Source organism: Phyllobates terribilis, unplaced genomic scaffold (assembly GCF_046119375.1).
Source record: "Phyllobates terribilis strain yellow unplaced genomic scaffold, ASM4611937v1 Scaffold_2151__1_contigs__length_160872, whole genome shotgun sequence".
NCBI lineage: Eukaryota > Metazoa > Chordata > Amphibia > Anura > Dendrobatidae > Phyllobates > Phyllobates terribilis.
The window spans coordinates 74935-91851 of record NW_027364909.1 but is presented as its reverse complement, the minus strand read 5'-3'; the positions used below and the strand labels follow the sequence as shown (position 1 = coordinate 91851).

Below are 16917 nucleotides of genomic sequence, written 5' to 3'. Positions count from 1 at the left end.
GTGCCTCTCTTGGGCTACAAGCCTATAACTCTGGACAGAACATGTCACTTCTGGGCTAAAACACCTACAATTCAAATGGGCTGGTAGAATAGATTATACATCACCTGCTGGTTAAATGGGGGGAATGCCAGGTCAGACAGGAGGCAGTTACAACCTCCTATAGTAATATATAATAAGAAAACTGACCAGCACATCCTAAGTGTGAACAGGTGCTAGCTGCAGAAACTATATATAATGATGAAGTCTAATCCAGATAAAAAAATAGACACAAGAATTTGTGCAGCCCACAATGAGGGGACAAAAAACTAGCTTATATGGTCAGCCAAAACAATCCAGTCGATTCAAAGGTCCATCATAACGTCTCATGGTTATAAGAAACAGGCCTATGTAATTTGTTTGTTTATCCACTTAGGGGTAAGGGAATCCACTCTAAAGGTCCATTCACATTCATGTTTCAATAGGTCCTTATCCTGATCGCACCCTCTGGGGCTAGATTTCACAACCTCAATAACTGTAAAGAGAATTTCATCTACTTCACCCAGATGTGTTGTTCTCATATGTCTTGACAGTGGGGTATGTCGATCATTCCTGATGTCACCCAGATGTTCACTCACTCTCCTCCTCAGTTCTCTCTTAGTTTTGCCCACATAATTAAGTGGATATGGGCAGGTTGCCATATAGATCACACCTGAGCTCTTACTGTGGAAAAAGCACGGTGGCTCAATAGTTAGCACTGCAGCCTTGCAGCACTGGGGTCCTGGATTCAAATCCCACCAAGGACAACATCTGCAAGGAGTTTGTATGTTCTTCCCGTGTTTGCGTGGGTTTCTTCCGGGTTCTCTGGTTTCCTCCCACACTCCAAAGACATACTGATAGGGAATTTAGATTGTGAGCCCCAATGGGGACAGCGATGATAATGTATGTAAAGTGCTGTGAAATATGTTAGCGCTATATAAAAATAAAGATTATTAATATTGTTAATATTTTACCCATGCGGAATCAAACACAAAATTTCAAAATGGATTTCCAAAAAATCAATCTAATATTAAATTTGCAAAAAAAATAACATGTACCTCCTATGCTCCTAGCCACATCTGTACCAAAATTCAAGTTGGCATCTCAATGGGATCATACTTAACCCCTTAACCCCCGAGGGTGGTTTGCACGTTAATGACCAGGCCAATTTTTACAATTCTGACCCCTGTCACTTTATGAGGTAATTACTCTGGAACGCTTCAACGGATCCCCCTGATTCTGAGATTGTTTTTTTCGTGACATATTGTACTTCATGATTGTGGTAACATTTCTTCGATATCACTTGCGTTTATTTGTGAAAAAAACGGAAATTTGGTGAAAATGTTGAAAATTTTGCAATTTTCACAATTTGAATTTTCCCACATGTCTACTTTACATCAGCACAATTTTGGAACCAAAATTTTTTTCTGTTAGGGAGCTATAAAGGTTAAAAGTTGACCAGCGATTTCTAATTTTTCCAACAAAATTTACAAAACCATTTTTTTAGGGACCACATCACATTTGAAGTCACTTTGAGAGGTCTTCATGGCAGAAAATACCCAAAAGTGACACCATTCTAAAAACTGCACCCCTCAAGGTGCTCCAAACCACATTCAATAAGTTTATTAACCCTTCAGGTGCTTCACAGGAATTTTTGGAATGTGGAAGAAAAAAATGAACATTTAACTCTTTTCACAAAAATGTTACTTTAGACCCAATTTTTTTTATTTTCACAGGGGTAACAAAAAATGGACCCCAAAATTTGTTGTGCAATTTCCCCTGGGCACGCAGATACCCCATATGTGGGAAAAAACACTGTTTGGGCACACGGCAGGGCTCGGAAGGGAAGGAGCGCCATTTGACTTTTTCATTGTAAAATTTGCTTGAATAATTAGCGGACGCCATGTTGCGTTTGGAGAGCCCCTTTGTGCCCAAACATTGGAGCTCCCCCACAAGTGACCCCATTTTGGAAACTAGACCCCCAAAGGCACCTATCTAGATTCATAGTGAGCACTTGGAACCCCCAGGTGCTTCACAAATTGATTCGTAAAAATGAAAAAGTGAAAAAAAAAACACTTTTTCATTTTTATGAATCAATTTGTGAAGCACCTGGGGGCTCCAAGTGCTCACTATGCATCTAGATAGGTGCCTTGGGGGGTCTAGTTTACAAAATGGGGTCACTTGTGGGGGAGCTCCAATGTTTGGGCACACAGGGGCTCTCCAAACGCAACATGGTGTCCGCTAACAATTTGAGCCGACAATTTGTTAGCGGACACCATGTTGCATTTGGAGAGTCCTTGTGTGCCCAAACATTGGAGCTCCCCCACAAGTGACCTCGTTTTGGAAACTAGACCCTCCAAGGCAGCTATCTAGATGCATAGTGAGCAGTTGGAACCCCCAGGTGCTTCACAAATTGATTTGTAAAAATGAAAAAGTGGAAAAAAAATCCTTTTCCATTTTTACGAATCAATTTGTGAAGCACCTAAGGGTTCCAAGTGCTGACTATGCATCTAGATAGGTGCCTTGGGTGGTCTAGTTTCCAAAATGGGGTCACTTGTGGGGGAGCTCCAAACGCAACATGGCGTCCTCTAACAATTTGAGCCGATTTTCCATTCAATTTGTTAGCGGACACCATGTCGCGTTTGGAGAGCCCCTGATTTGTTAGCGGACACCATGTCGCGTTTGGAGAGCCCCTGATGTGCCTAAACAGTGGAGCTCCCCCACAAGTGACCCCATTTTGGAAACTAAACCCCTCAAGGATTTTATTAAGGTGTATAGTGAACATTTTGAACCCAGAGGTACGACACAGAATTTGATAACATTAGGTCATTATATTGAATAAGTTGTCATTAGTCTTGAGCGCAAGTGCTCGCTACTTGAGTTTGCATCGGGTACTCAGGTATGCACCATGTACTGCGTGTGCTCGAGTGACATGCTTGAGTCCCCGCCCGGATGTTTCACGGTTATTAGACACCCAAAAAAAAACATGCGGGGATCGCTCATGCATGGCAGACAATCCCCGCAAAGTTTTTTGGGCCGTGAAGCTTATGGGGCGGAGACTCGAGCATGTCACTTAAATACCCACGATACTCAATGCATACCAGAGCACCCGATGCAAAATCAAGTAGCGAGCACTTGCGCTCAACACTAGTCGCCTTATTGTCATGTTTTTTTCTTTTGTAAAAAATCACAACCCCATCACAACCCTAACCCCAACCCAGCCCTAACCCTAGCACAACCCTAACCCTAGCACAACCCTAACCTGAGAGTTTATTTTTTACGTCGTTCCTCATGCGGTATAAGTGATTAGACGACCTTATTCTTCGGGTCGGTGAGACTACAGCGATACCAGAATCCTATGGGGTTTTTCTGACTGACAGCTGTCACACACTAAAAGACGCATTTTTTGTAAAATCTAGTTTTTGCATCGCCATATTTTGAGAGCTATAATTTTTCCAGATTTTGGCAGACAGTCATATGACGGCTCGTTTTTTGCGGGATGAGTTGACGTTGTTATTGGTGCCATTTTCAGGCACGTGACATTTTTTGATCGCTTTCTATTCCGATTTTTGGGAGGCAGAATAAACAAAAACCAACAATTCAGGAATTGTTTTTTTTGTTTTTTTTATTCTGTTCCGCGTGTGGTAAAATTGATAAGGTAGCTTTATTCCTCGGGTCAGTACGTTTACAGCGGTACCACATTTATATCGTATTTCTATGTTTTGCACTTTTACATAATGAAAGCAATTTTATAGAAAAAAATATTTTTTAGCATTGCTTTATTCTGAGAGCTATAACTTTTTTATTTTTCGGCTGATGGAGCTGTGTGGCAGCTTGTTTTTTGGGGGACAAGATGACGTTTTCAGCGGTACCATATTTATTTATATTCGTCTTTTTGATCGCGTGTTATTCCATTTTTTGTTTGGCGGTATGATGATAAAGCATTGTTTTTTGCTTCGTTTTTTTTTCATTTTTTTTACCGTGTTCACTGAAGGGGTTAACTAGTGGGACAGTTTTATAGGTCAGGTTGTTCCGGACGCGGCGATACCAAATATGTGTACTTTTATTGTTTGTTTTGTTTTTTTTTATAATAATATTTATTGATGGGTACATTATATTTTTATTTTTGGTGGATTATTTTTTTTATTTTTTTTTATATATTTTTACAATTCTTTTTTTTTTTTCACTTTCTGATAGTTTTTATACTTTATTACTTTGTCCCACTTTGGGACTTTCACTTTTTTTTCTCTGATCGCCTGCATGGCACAGGAATGCAGCACTATCCCTGTGCCATGCAGGCTGTCAGTGCTGGACAGGGAGAAGATTGCTTGGAGATGCACTGAGCATGTCCAAACAATCTTCCTGCTGTCTGGTGACCCGGATGTTGTCATGACGACATCGGGTTGTCATGGCAACATCCTGGAAGCCACGGCAGACAGCGCTGGAAGCCAGAAGAGGAGGTGAGTATCTGCGATCACCTCCCCTTGCCCCCGCAATGCTGCGGTCGACTTCGATCGCAGCATCGCGGGGGTTAATGTGCTTGGAGCGGTGCCTGACCGCTCCCTGCACATAGTACCGGGTGTCAGCTGTGACAATCAGCTGACACCCGGCGGCGATCACGCCCGCACAGCCTGTGTGCGCTCGTGATCGCCATGATTTACTAATACGGGTCTGGCTCTAAAGTCCCAGGGCACAGACGCGTATTAGTGCGTCAGATGTTGTTAAGTGGTTAAAAAACAAACTAAAATAAAACAGTATAAACACTGTCAATTCGAAAATCTTGAATTCAGATCTGTTCAGTCTGTGGTCTAAAAGTATAAGGTCTTTTTTTACAAATAAAAAACTCATGTTTTTATAAATGTCTGCCATCACAAGAAAGAATTTGGAGTGGAAGCTGAATGGCTCTTTTTTCTACAGCTCATGGCAAAGGTGTATGTGATGGTTAAGAAGGCAGCGTGCAACGTCTTGCAGCTCGGGCTAGCCTCCAGAGGCCATATTCAGACCACATCTTAACACACCGCCAACTATTCAGCTGCAGTGAGAAAATATTCCTAACATTCAGTTCATGTACTGTACAAACCAGGACTACAAAGAAGAGGAGATTTTGTTAAAACATTAGTTACAGGAAGTAGAACCCATCACAAGAACTTCACAATACCACACTTTCATTCCACTGAGTGACACAGAAATAAAAACATTCATTCAGCAACGACAGTGAAGTCCATGAAGTGATTGAAGATGGCACAAGATTGGCAATGGTGACATAACTGGTTATGTGACCTGTGAATATGATCAGCACTGGTGGCTGCCGGCTAATGTACTCTGCCAAGATTATGCTAATGAAGAAGTAGAAGGGATTTTTCTGCATCCTTCTGGTCCGTCCCCTTCCTTTGTGTATCCAAGAAAACCAAAGCTATTAAAAGTAACCAAAAATCAGATATTAACTCAGGTGGACTCTAACACCATAACAACCATACATACTGACACAAAAGGAAACCGCCATTGTTATAAGAGATTGTTGACAAGATTAAATCTTGCCCAGTAGAAGGGACAAATTGATGAAACAAAAGGACTTACTATTAATTCAATTGTTCAGACTAGTTAATTTTGTTTTATTTTAAAGCTTGGTGATTTAACTACTATACTCTGTTTAAAAACTTGAAAAAGTACATATCTAGTGTTGTAATATTAATAATAAAAAAATTGAAACACGTGTATTTAAATAACCCTTTCTGACATTGTACGTAATAATACTGTCCTGTGCCCTGGGTCTTGTGGACCAGGTACTTATTATTACTTCTCATCTTTAATGAGGCACCGTGACCGGAGTCGTAGTGATCACATTTAAATTCTGGTGCATCTTACCTCAGGGTAGATGGCGTCGTCATCCTAGGAGGATGTCACCGCCCCCCTGCAACTATGACCGCTGTGATTGGCTGTAAGAGCACCGATCACAGGCTGGTGCCTGGCAACGCCAGGCCTCACCTGAGCCCGCTATGATTGGTGTTATCGACGATGACATCGATCGCACCAGTCACAGCGCACAGATGCGCTGTGACCTGGCTGTGACTGTCCTGCACTTCCTCATAGTAGCTGAGGACTTGTACAGGGCGGTCACGCTGTCAGATTGTGTGCCGTGCTGGGCCTTGTGGTGCGACAAAAGCCTGTGACCCCACAATTGCTGCTCCTGCTGCTAGCAAATAAAGAAGATAGAAGAAAGAAGATCCCTGCCTGATCTCTCCTCATCCACCTCAATCCCCCTCTTCCTCCTTTCCCCCTCTTTTTATCAAACTCCCCACCTCCCCCTTTCTGCCACATAGTGATGATCAGTACTTGATTTTTGGCAGATTTTTTTTTTTCGTGCGTCCTGCAGCGGCTGAGCATGGATCAATGACGCAAATCACTGATCAACGTCTGTGCTCGCTGTTTTCCAGGACTTTTTTTTGTCTCTGTCCATTCCCCCCCTCCTTTGCACTACCTCTGTGCGCACATCCAGCAGCTGCCGAGCATTACACTTTTTTTCTCCCCTCCCTTTGCACCACCTCCTTGTGCACATCCATCAGCCATCGAGCGTTAGTCAGTGATGCAGATCACTGATTCACACTCGTGTTTGCTGTTTTGCACTCCCCCTCCCTTTGCACCACCTCCGTGCGCACATCCAGCAGCCGCCAAGTGTTGCACTTGGCGCACATCTCTGATCCGCACTCATGCTTGCTGTTTTCCACTGTTTTGTTTCATAGACTTTTTTTTCTCCCCCCCCCCTTTGCACCACCTCCTGTTATTGCTTTTTTTCTTTAAAAAAAAAAAAAGTTTACACCAAGCACTCTCACACACACAACTGAATAAAGTACTGATACAAACACCACATACATGAAAAAAAAAATGTTGTCCCGCTTGTCCCACACACGGTATTCAGTGAAGGAGCCATACACTACTTTCCTTGCCTTCAACACTGACAGTAAGGGAGAGGATCCCACCTTTCTTTATTTTTCCTCATCCTCGTCCCCCTCTTCCTCCTCGGGTGATTCTGAACCGCCAAAAAGACGCCCTAGGACAGAAGCTGAACCAGCGCCAGCCATTATTGACCCCATGTGGACCTAGACCCTCGAAAATTATGAGCCACAGATTCCGCATATTCTGGTGCAATAAGGAATCAAGTTTGACACCACCCGCCTCACAGAAATAGACTTTTTCAAAGTCTTTTTCTCTGAGGATTTTTTAAACCTGATGGTGGGCGAAACTAATTTGTACGCTCAACAATTTTTGTCACAAAACCACTCATCATTTTCTAACTTGAAGTTAGAAGTTTTGGGGCCTGGTCCTTCACATGGGGATACTGAAGAAGCTAGAAGTTCATTGGAGTGTTAACGTTTTGTATAACACTCCATTGTTCCGAATGGTCATGATCCAGACACGTTTTGAGACCATCCACAAATTCTTGCATTAAATGATAATGTACGTTGTTCTCACCGAGATGATCCCAATCATCTTTTCAAAGTTCGGCCGGTCATCGAAGAACTTCAACAACAAGTCTACTGAAATGTACATGCCTCAAAATGACATCTACGTGGATGAGTCCCAAATTCATCTTAAGGGGAGGCTTAAATTCTGGCAGTACCTGCGCACTAAGAGGGCCAGGTACGAAATGAAGCTGTACAAACTGTGTGAGAGTACCTCAGGGTACACCCACAAGTTTAGGGTTTATGAAGGAAAGGACTCCTGCATTGAGCCCACTGAATGCCCCCCTGTCCTGAGAGTGAGTGGTAAAATTGTGTTGGATTTGGTGCGCCCACTGCTGGATCAAGTTTATCACCTCTACGTGGATAACTTTTATACCAACATCCCACTCTTTAAGTCCCTCTTTGTGTGAGGTACCGCAGCCTTGAAATACTGTCCGCAAAAATCAGATGCCTCTCGAAGATGCTAATTGGGCAGCTGCTCAGAAGGGGTGAGAGCAGAGCCCAATGTAGCAACCACATGCTGGTGGTCAAGTACTAGGACAAGAGGGATGTCCTTCTCTTGACCACCATACATGGTGATGGCAGCACTCCCAGCACTGTATGAGGTACCTCTACACAGGTCGTCAAACCAGATTGTGTACTGGGGGGGGAGTTGATCTCTCTGATCAAGTCCACCAGCCGTACAGTGCTTTGAGAAAGGCCAAGGTGTGGTACAAGAAGGTGGCCGTGCACATCGTACAGATGGCAATGCATAACACTTTTCTTTTATCACGATGTGCAGGCCAGACCGCTACATCGTATTTTCGGTTCCAGGAGGTAGTGATCAAGGCCCTGTTATTTGGCAGTGAGGAAGGAGCAGGCCCCAGTAATTCCGGAACTGAAGGTGCTCGTATAGTACAATGCCAACATTTCCCGGGGGAAGTCCCTCAAAGCAGAAAAAAAGGTAAGTCACAAAAGAGGTGCTGAGTGTGCTACGGAATGCGACACCTGCACTGACAAACCTGTCCTGTGTATGAAAGAATGCTTCAGCCTGTACCACACATCCATGGGCTACTAAATTCATTTCTGACTTACACAACTGATATATGACAACTAGTGTTGAGCGATACCTTCCGATATCGCGAAATATCGGATTGGATCGGACCGATACCCAAAAAATATTGGATATCGCCGATTCCGATACCGGAAACCAATGCAAGTCAATGGGACACAAATATCGAAATGAAAATAAACCCTTTCTTTCCTTGTAGGTTAATTCTACATGAAGGAAAACAACTAAGAATAATGTAGAATGTATTACATGAAAAGCCGGCAATTCAGCAGCGGCATACAACGGTACCCGACAATTTAGAACAGAAAGAATAGAGCATCACACATAGATTAGATAGATAGAAACATGTCAGTCACATATATAAGAAGTACAGTGACAGTGTTGCTTACTGTACTTGTCATTTAGTGTTAAAGGATTTATTAAAAAAAATAATAGTGTTTTCATGCACAGTCTCTTTAAAAAAGCCGGCCGGCAATTCAGCATCGATACCCGACAATTTAGAATAGAAAGAATAGAGCATCACACATAGATTAGATAGATAGAAACATGTCAGTCACATATATAAGAAGTACAGTGATAGTGTTGGTTACTGTGCTTGTCATTTAGTGTTAAAATAAAGGATTTATTAAAAAAAAAATTGGCGTGGGGTTCCCTGTAATTTTAGTCTTTAGCGGAGGTTAAGCAGATGGCTGGGGCAGATGTTTGAAGCCTGGGAAGGGGGTAATACCCACGGAGCTTCCCAGGCTACTAATATCAGCCCCCAGCTGAATACCTAGCCTTTACTAGCTATTAAAATGGGGGACCCCCAAAAAAATGATGTGGGGAATCCCCTATTTTAATAGCTAGCAAAGGCTAGGCAGACAGCTGGGGGCTGATATTAGTAGCCCAGGAAGGGTGCCATGAATATTGGCCCCCTCCCAGGCTAGAAACACCAGCCGTCAGCCGCCCCAGAAATGGCGCATCCATAGGATGCGCCAATTCTGGCACTTAGCCTCGCTCTTCCCACTGCCCTGTAGCGGTGGCAGTGGGGTAATAGGGCTGGGGTTGATGTCAGCTTATAATGCCAGCTGACATCAAGCCCAGGTTAGTAATGGAAAGGCGTCTGTAAGACACCCCCATTACTAACCCCATAGTCAAAGTTAAAAAAAAAAACACAAACACCCAGAATAAAGTCCTTTAATTGAAATAAACACACAATTCTTTATTGTTCTAAATTAAACCATACTTACCATCACGCCCATTCCAGCTAAAGCCAACGATCTCCTGCAATAAAAGTAAAATAATAAAGCAACTTCATCCTTACCTTTCGATGGTTCCCAGGATGGCTCCAGCTCTGCTACATTCACATAACAGGCTGGATCGCAGCCGAAAGCTGCCATCCAGCTTGCCATGCCGCAGACACTGAGAAGCGCAGGCATGCTTGCGCTCCTCAGTGTCTGGCTGTGACGGCATAAAGATGAGCCGAGGTCATGTCCAATGAACTCAGCTCACCTCATGCACGTCACTGACAGCGTCGGAGAATTCTACTGCGCATGCGGTGAGCGTGAGAGAATTCTCCCAAGGTGTCAGTGACGTGCATGAGGTGAGCTCATGTCCAATGAACTCAGCTCACCTCATGCACGTCATTGACAGCGTGGGAGAATTCTCCTGCACTCAGCGCTTCAGCAGGAGAATTCTCCCATGCTGGGATGGCATTGAGATGACAGGCTGGATCGCTGCTGAGCGCTGCCATCCAGCATGCCATCCTTCATAGACACTGCAGAGCGCAGGCATGCTTGCGCTCTGCAGTGTCTCTGAAGGATGAAAAGCTGGATGGCAGCGTTCAGCTGCGATCCAGCCTGTCATCTCAATGCCATCCCAGCGTGGGAGAATTCTCCTGCTCAAGAGCTGAGTGCAGGAGAATTCTCCCACGCTGTCAATGACGTGCATGAGGTGAGCTGAGTTCATTGGACATGAGCTCACCTCATGCACGTCACTGACAGCATGGGAGAATTCTCTCACGCTCACCGCATGCGCAGTAGAATTCTCCCACGCTGTCAGTGACGTGCATGAGGTGAGCTGAGTTCATTGGACATGACCTCGGCTCATCTTTATGCCGTCACAGCCAGACACTTTCTCAGAATCAGTGGGATCCGTTAAAGCGTTCCAGAGTTATTACCTCGTAAAGTGACACTGGTCAGAATTGTAAAAATTAGCCTGGTCATTAACGTGCAAACAGCCTTTAAAGGGGTTAATATTGCTTCTTTTACTTTAGTATTAAACATATAAAAGTATTGTCCCAAGGAGAGATCCCAACTTGAGTCCTTGTACAAATGTAACCAAAAACACAGGTAACACTTATACCTATTTAAAATTTTTTATAACATAGTAGCTATTGAACCTGTTCTACGCCCGAGTGGCGAGCATTTTTATTGGTATATGGTCCCCCATCCTGTTATGTGCTGCCCCTATTCTGCGCCCCCATCCTGTTATGTGCTGTCCCCATCCTGATATTTGTGCTGTCCCCATCCTGGTATTTGTGCAGCCCCCATCCTGGTATTTGTGGCTCCCCATTTTGGTATTTGTGCTACCCAATCCTGTTCCCCCATCCTGTTATGTGCTGCCCCATCTAATCCTGGTATGCATGATACCCCTCATCCCTATCCTGGTATGCATGGTACCCCCTCATCCCTATCCTGGTATGCATGGTACCCCTCATCCCTATCCTGGTATGAATGGCACCCCTCATCCCCAATCCTGGTATGCATGGCAGCCCTTATACCAATCCTGGTATGCATGGCACCCCTCATCCCAATCCTGGTATACATGGCACCCCATCCCTCATCTTGGTATGCATGGCTCCCTCATCCCCAATGCTGGTATGTATGGCCTCCTTAGCCTTATCCTGGCATGCATGGGCCCCTTACCCCCATCCTGGTATGCATGGCACTCCTCATCCCCAATCTTGGTATTCATGGCACACCATCCCTCATTCTGGTGTGCTTGGTACCCCTCATCCCTATCCTGGTATGCATGGTACCCCATCCCTCATCCCTATCTTGGTATGTATGGTACCCCCTCATCCCCATCCTGGTATGCATGGCCCCTCATTCGTATCCTGGTATGCATGGCCCCTCATCCCTATCCTGGTATGCATGGTACCCCTTCATCCCTATCCTGGTATGCATGGTATCCCCTCATCCCTATCCTGGTATGCGTGCCACCCCTCATCTTCAATCCTGGTATACTTGGGACCCCTCATCCCCAATCCTGGTATGCATGGCCCCCCTCATCCCCAATCCTGGTATGTATGTTCCCCTCATCCTCAGTCCTGGTAAGCATGGCACCCCTCATCTCCAATCCTGGTATGCTTGGCACCCCTCATATCAATTCTGGTATGCATGGCTCCCTCATCCCCAATCCTTGTATGTATGGCCCCTCAGCCTTATGCTGGTATGCATGGTACCCCTCATCCCCATCCTGGAATGCATGGCATCCCATCCCTCATCCTGGTATGCATGATACCCCTCATTCCCAATCCTGGTATTCATGGCACCCCTCATCACCAATCCTGGTATGTATGGTATCCCTCATCCTCAATCCTGGTATGTATGGTACCCCTCATCCATATCCTGGTATGTATGGTACCCCTCATCCCCAGTCCTGGTATGCATGGCAAATGTGTCTTCAGTAAAATGGCGCCGGATAGCGCGCTATGCGCATGCGCCGGTTCCGACCCCGCATTCCTGACCCAGTCTCCGGCCAGAACAGAGGCGCCGGGGCAACACACCTCCCGGTTAGGTAAGTATGAAAGTATGGCGCCCTAGATCGCAGTATGCGTTCAGTGCTTACGCTTACCGCGATCTCCGGCGCCATACACTCCTCTTACCTGTAATGGCTCCTTTTTAATTTGACTCCTCAAAAACAAAATATTAGCAAACATAATCTTGTGACATGTCAAATTAAAGCTTGTACCTTTCTAAACAGAACGGTGGGAGATCTCTTTATCTTATTTCTAACCCGAGATATGACATATCAAAAATTTATCATTATGCAAGCCCAAAATTCTAACTTTTTCAAAACTTTAGAAATCTATATAAAATTAACTACCTTATTTTGCAATTCACTAAATTAGCACTGAAAAAAAAACAAAGAAAAAAAAAATCCGAAGACATCAGGTAAAAAAAATATTCAGATTTGGATCACTTGACAGAAAATGACCCATATGGGGTATTTCTACATTCAGCTAAAATTGTGGGACAATTTTTTTTGTGCCATTTTTGCCCAGTGTGAAAGTGTAAAATCTGGGGCTGAAACAAAATTTTGGTGGTAAAAATTTAATTATTTTTCTTCACTGCCCAATGGTATGTGGAGTCGGTAAGCCAAACCTTCGACTCCTCAATTTCCATGACACCGACTCCACCTTCGACTCCACGACTCCGGCTCTGACACCCTCATACATGGCTCATGTTTAAGTGATAAATTTACGGTATAAATTTCCCTTCAGAGCTTTGCACTGTGCCTCAAAAGTAGTTTTGGACCACATATAGGGTATCTGCGTACTCAGGAGAAATTGCACAACACATGTTGGGGTCCATTCTCTCCTGCTATCCTTGTAAAAATGAAAAAAACTTGCGGTTAAAGCAATATTTTTGTGAGAAAAATATATATATTTTTTTTAATTTTCACAGATCAGTGTTGAAAAATTCAGTGAAGTACCTGGGGGTTCAAGGTGCTCAACACACATCTAGATAAATTCCTTAAGGGGTCTAGTTAACAAAATGGGGTCTCTTGTGGTGGGTTTCCACTCTGTAGGCACATCAGGGGCTCTCCAAATGTGACATGATGTCCTCCAATGATTTCAGCACATTTTGCATTTCAAAAGTTAAATAGCACTCCTTCCGTTCTGAGCCCTGCTGTGCGCCCACACAGTAGTTTTCCCCCATCTATGTTGTACTCTTGGGAAATTTTACAGTGTTTGGGGTCCATTTTCTCCTGTTACCCTTGTGAAAATAAAAACATTTGGGTCTAAAGTAAATTTTTTGTGAAAATAGTTAAATGTTAATTTTTTCCTTCCACATTCCTTTAGTTCCTGTGAAACAACTGAAGGAAGGGTTAATATACTTGAATGTGGTTTTGAGCACCTTGAGGGGTGCAGTTTTTAGAATGGTGTCACTTTTAGGTATTTTCTGTCATATAGACCTCTCAAAGTCACTTCAAATCTGATGTGGTCCCTAAAAATGAGAAATCGCTGGTCAACTTTTAACTTTTCTAACTTTCAAACAGAAAAAAAATATGTTTTAAAAATGATGCAGATGTAAAGTAGACATGTGGGAAATGTTATTTATTAAATGTTTTGTGTGACATATCGCTCTGATTTAAAGGCATAAAAATTACAATTTTAAAAATTGCAAAATTTTCGCCAGTTTTCAGATTTTTTTCTCTCAAATAAATACAAGTCATATCGAAGAAATTTTAACATTATTATAAAGCAGAATATGTCATGAAAAAAAGAATCTGAGAATCAGTGGGATCCGTTGAAGCGTTCCAAGGTTATTACCTCATAAAGTGACAATGGTCAGAATTGAAAAAAATGGCCTGGTTAGGAAGGTGAAAACAGGTTCTGGGTGAAGGGAATAAAAAATAATTTACAATATTTTTTTAAACCTTATTACTTAATCTCTCTATGGGACTTTCGCAGCTCTGATCACCATAATAAAGATTCTAAAGCATAGCAATGCACAAGCATTGCAGTGATTTATAAACTGTCAGTGCTAGTTAGATCATGCACTGCTCTTGATCTAATTGGCTTGCTAGCACTCGTGACCCAGATGTCATCATGACAACGTCGAGTCACCATGGCAATGATCGGCCCCTGCCTTGTAAATGCCGCGATCGATATTGATCGCAGTGTGTAGGGGGTTAAACTGCCCTTCAGTGAGAGCTGGGTGTCAGCTGTCAGAATCGCTGAACACCCGGCGGTGTTCGTGCTCCCACAGAGTCTGTGCGTGACAAATCTGGAAGTACTTACCAACCTGGACTTATGGATACATCGAAGGTCGTGAAGGGGTTAAAGTAAAGTCTGTTAGATGGAAGCTGTGACATAAGTGCTCAGCGCAGAGCATGGGATAATTGTGAACTTAGCCTTAAAAGCAAAATGTTATCTACTGCAAAATGGTACCAAGAAAAGCTGCCACTCAACTCACAAAAAACAAGTTTTCACTCAGTTTCATCATCATGCAGTTGAAATATACAGATTTCACTCTGCAACACCAATTGCATTCTGATTTCTGGAGAACACCTGTGCAGTCCAACCGCAACTGAGAGGGTGTAATTTCCAAAATGGCTTCACTTGCAGCAGGTTTCTGCTGTTTTGGCAACCTCGAGGCTTCTCAAATGTTACATGGCAGTCTCAAAGCATTTTTGCCAAAATTCTGCATCAGAAGTCAAGTAGCCCTCCTTTTCTTCCGAGCCCTATGGTTATGGTGTGCCCAAACAGTAGTTTCCGGCCACACATCGGGTGCCGGCATATGCAGGAGAAATTGCACAACAAATTTTGGGCTCCAATTTCTATACTTGAAAGGTTAACAAACTTTTGAATGTGGTTTTTAATACCTTGAAGGGTGCCGTTATTAAAATGTGGTCTTGATTGTGGGGTTTCTGAAATATAGGCCCCTCAGTCACTTCAGAACCGAAGTGATCCATTCTAAAAAAAAAAAAAAAAAGATTTGTAAATGTTATTGAAAAAATGCTGCTGAACATTTAAACATGTTAAGAAAAGGGATGTCAGAAATGTTGCTGACGTAAAGTAGACATGTAGTAAATGTTAGTAACTATATTTCGCATTTTGCTTGCTGGCAGGTATGAGCTTGTAAGGAGAGTCAGCGAGAGGCTGAAAGGGAAGCCTAAACCCATCTACGTGTTTGAGGAGAAGTACCCCGACTACTATTTTACTGATGGTAAGGTGTATATTTGTGTGTGTTTTGTTGTACACGTTTGTACGTATGTTTTCCTATGAAGTGCTGCATCGGGGAGTAATGTTTAGGGCTCACTCACACTGGCGTAAAACACGGCCTTGAGCTATCCAATATTTTATCGAATAGCACTCAACCCAATATTATACTAAGGGGCAGTACATAGCACCGACTATTTTCTCATGCCAATTCAGTATGAAAAAACAATTGCAGCCTGCACAGGTATGCAGCGATTGGGTTTATGAAAATGTTTTCAAATTCAATGACTGTTTTAATAAATTTAACCATCACATATGGATAATGCACAAAATGCGCATGAAATTACCTACAAGTGAGATGAACAAGGAAAATTTTTACTGTAGGCAAAAATGCAAACAATATTATAATTTAAATTTATTGAACATGAATTCTGCAACTTTATTGCAAATTAATTCTTATTCCTTTTCTTTTTCTCTTCAGTTCTCCTCTCCATGTTAATGTGGAGTGGTGGCAGGAGAACTTTAGTGGAATTAACTAAACATTCCGCAACTATGTTCTTGAATCCCAGATTGCAAAGATGTTCTTATTGACCCACTGTTTTGGCTCCAGTAATGAGTCCTATCCCGGCTGTGCCATTCTCACAAAAGCATTGGTACTTCACGCATCCTTCTTGCTGCTTAAGGAGCAATGAGAGAACTTTCAGATCACCACATATTGACCTTCCTTGATCCTTGTAATTAAAGCGGTTGTCCACTACTTTCACATTGATACCCTATCTTTAGGATAGGGCATGAATGTATGATCGGCTGGGGTCCTGAACGCGGCACCCCCGTCGATCAGCTGATATCGGTGCCTTTCGGAAGTCCTTACCTGCGGTGCTTGGCAGTCAAGTTGTAGTGGCTGGCGCTTGTTACTGCTCATCCACCTCCCATTCAATTGAATGTGCAGTACCCCCCGGCGGCCACTACAGATGGACAGCCAAGCACTGCAGGTAAGGACTTTCGGCTGGGACCGATAACAGCTGGTCGGCGAGGGTTCCCCGTCCGATCATACATGGATGCCCTTTCCTACAGGCATCAATGTGAAAGTAGTGGACAACTTCTTTAAGTTTCTTTAGAATAAAGTCAAAATTCTCATAGCATTTCTTCAAGTGCATAGAATGCTCTACAGGCACTAAAGCATACTTGCTGCCATTGTGCAGTAGCACAGCTTTCATACTTTTTCATGAATCAATAAAGAATCTCCACTTGCTCACATTGTACTCAATGTTACATTTTTCCATCAGCCTAGGAATATCACTGCAATACACTAGAGCACCGTCTTGAGTAAAGTATGGAAGGAATTCCTTTTCTCTGCTTCTGTACCAAGAATTAACAGTTAACAGGAATAGTGGGTTCTTTTCCTTTAGTCTAGAGCCTAAAAGTTGTGCAGAATATTTAGGAAGTCCTTGACTAAATCA

At 43.2% G+C, this 16917-nt stretch overlaps 1 long non-coding RNA gene across 1 annotated transcript in view; it reads left to right on the top strand.

Moving 5' to 3' along the window:
* Positions 1-15613, top strand: part of LOC141245818 (uncharacterized) — a 55433-nt gene extending 39820 nt beyond the window's left edge. The window contains exon 3 of the long non-coding RNA XR_012309475.1: positions 15367-15613. This is a non-coding gene — a long non-coding RNA (uncharacterized lncRNA). The remainder of the gene's footprint in view (positions 1-15366) is intronic.
* The last annotated feature ends 1304 nt before the right edge of the window (positions 15614-16917 follow it).